Source organism: Chenopodium album, chromosome 22 (genome assembly GCF_948465745.1).
Source record: "Chenopodium album chromosome 22, dcCheAlbu1.1, whole genome shotgun sequence".
Classification (NCBI taxonomy): Eukaryota; Viridiplantae; Streptophyta; class Magnoliopsida; order Caryophyllales; family Amaranthaceae; genus Chenopodium; species Chenopodium album.
The window spans coordinates 21,736,617-21,739,437 of record NC_137855.1 but is presented as its reverse complement, the minus strand read 5'-3'; positions in this window follow the sequence as shown (position 1 = coordinate 21,739,437).

Below are 2,821 nucleotides of genomic sequence, written 5' to 3'. Positions count from 1 at the left end.
ACATTAATATTGGAAGCAATTCAACGATAAATCCAACAATATAAATCCGTTAGAAAAATAATAAAAATAAAAGGAACATAATTCCTTACTTTGATTTTGTTTGCTTGCTACTATAAAAACAATAAACGCGTTAGTAACTTCAAGGAAAATTAATAAAACAATAATTAAAATGGAAACAAATTAAATTAAATAGAATTTATTTGGGGCCAAACCCTCAAACAGTTCTACCTTTCACGCCGTGGTTTAAGGATAGAACCTCGGGTAAAGTACGGACTCCTTCGAGTGCTTAAGGAAGGTATTTTGAGAGAGAAGGGTAGGCTAGTGTTTAGGCTAGAGCATAGAAGAGAAAATGAGAGAGTTGATTGATACCCCGTACATCAGAAATGAGGGGGTATTTATAGAAAAAAAAGTGCTAAGGGAACACACGGAACCCTAAAATGATAAAAACCCTAAAAAAGTTTCCCGCGACACGGTAAACCGTACCGTGACACGGGAAGTTCCACCGTCAGACGGGAACCATTCTCGTGACACGGTGCAATTTTTGAGTGATGCGGGATGTTTTTAGCAAACGAGGAAGAAAACGCGTTAGGGTTTACGCGGAAAGGACACGTAATGCCCCCGTGTCACAGCAGGTGTCCCGTGACAGGGGAAATCCCACCGTCAGACGGGAGATTTTCCCGTGTCAAGGTTAACTGTTGCCGTGACGCGAGAGGTTTTTTTGTCCGTTTTTCCTTCTAAATTCATTTTTTTAACCCTAATTTCGTTCAGCATTTTAAGTGCCGATTGATAATTTCGGGCCATTTTCTGATTTATTATTATTTGGGCTAAAATAAGAAAATAAGTAAAATAAATAAATAAAAGGTTTGGGCCAAAAATAAATAATAAGACAAAGAGGTTTGGGCTGACATTAAAACTATGCTTTTAGCAATCATCAAGACTAATCCATGGACTGTTCGAAAATACGAATTTAATCAAATACGATTTTTTAAGCACTCTCGGGATTAAATACTGAACCCGACCAATAATGGTGGTGAAAGGTTGTTCATCATCGGGTTTGGTTTTCGGGAGACATATTTAGGTGTCTACTGATGAGTGGCATTTATGCCACAATTTAGTGTTCTCTTTACGGGTTTTTCCCACCCATTTGTAGCTTGTTTGCCCCCTTTTTCTCTCCTTTTTGTTCCTCTTTTCTTTGTTTGCCTTTCTCCTTGTTTTCTTTGTTTTTGTTTTCTAGGAACCAAGACATTGGAAGAAGAGCAATTCACCCCCAAACTCCCCTGTGTGCGGGCGCGCAGTACTGTGAGAACCCGCGCAGGATGGCTCCTTGAACAGAACACAAACAGAAGATTTGTGCGCCTTGTGCGCGCTTAGTGTGCGGGCGCGCGACTTCGATGTGTGCGGGCGCGCAGCTCTGGGAGAACCCGCACATAACAGCATCAGAAGCAGAATCAAAACAGAGTGTTGCGTGCGCCATGTGTGCGCCTTGTATGCGGGCGCACACTCCTCAAGCGCGGGCGCGCAGTGTTGCTGAGAGAAGGCGCGCATCCATGGGTTTCATTCTCCGTACCCACAGATCTGCGGGCGCGCAAGATCTGCGAGGGCGCACACACAACTTCTGCGCGGGCGCGCAGTGTATGTGCGCGGGCGCGCACCGCTGAGCTGCAGTCTTTATTATTTCGTATTTTTTGTATCTTTTAAGGGACCTATATATATAGGTCGTAGAGAGCTTAGTGGATCATCTATCATTACTTAGAAACATTTTAGCCCTAATCTAGTGAGAGAAACTTCATTAGTAGAGAGAGAAAGTGTGGATTTCCATTGATGAACTTGGATATTGAAGAAGGAGCTTGGTTGAATCTTTGTAAATCTTCATCTTCAATTAATGAGCAATCTCTTACTCTCTTTCTTTGCTTTTGTATTTAGTTTTATTTTCTTATTTTGATTTTCCTTCATTGCTTATTGATCATGTTGATGCTTATTGATTTGATGATTGATACTGCTTTCAATATGATTTGTGAGTAGTCACCTAGCCAAGGGTGTGGGGATGGTGTAGTTGTTGATTGACTCATGCTTATGATGTTGGGGTTTTGTTAATGGTGATTAAAGTCTTTGTATGTTTGATATTCTTTAATCTTCTTGCAAGTGCACATTGTTAGTTGATTAAAGGTGAATCTTTGCTAACAAGAAACGGAAGTTGACTTAGTTAAGGTTCATTGTTATCGATAGTTCTTTAATTGCACCTTCTAATATATGGGTCTAGTGTGGAAACATAGAGGCTATGTTAGGAGAATTTGATTAACCCCGGAAGGCGGTTAGATTGAGCTTTAATTCGATATTCTTACATGCTTAGTTTACCATTGCTTTGCTTTCGTGTTATTGCATGATCAATTGGCAACTACATCTACCTACTTCCCTTGGTGCTTAGTTATATTGGTTTTTAATCATTCTTAATCTCTAGTTTAATTTCTTAGCTTTTCACACTTCTCGTTCCGAGGTAGCTTAAGTATTGAGTAGTGAATGTGGTGTTTATGCATGTCTCCTTGTGGTTCGACCCCTATACTTGCCTTATACTTGTATTAGGTTTGTTTAGGTGTATAAATTATATTTGATCTAGGGAAAGACTTTTGACGACACGTTTATTCCCTTGTCATCTACACATGCATAGACAAATGACAGAATCTACCATTATACATGTCCTCAACCATTCCCCTAGTATACTCATTCATGCCTCAATAAGCTATACCACAAGCATCACTAAGAGAACACCCATGGAAACTAAGGAAACCATCTAATCTATCAAAGTATGCATAAAAGGGTTCAT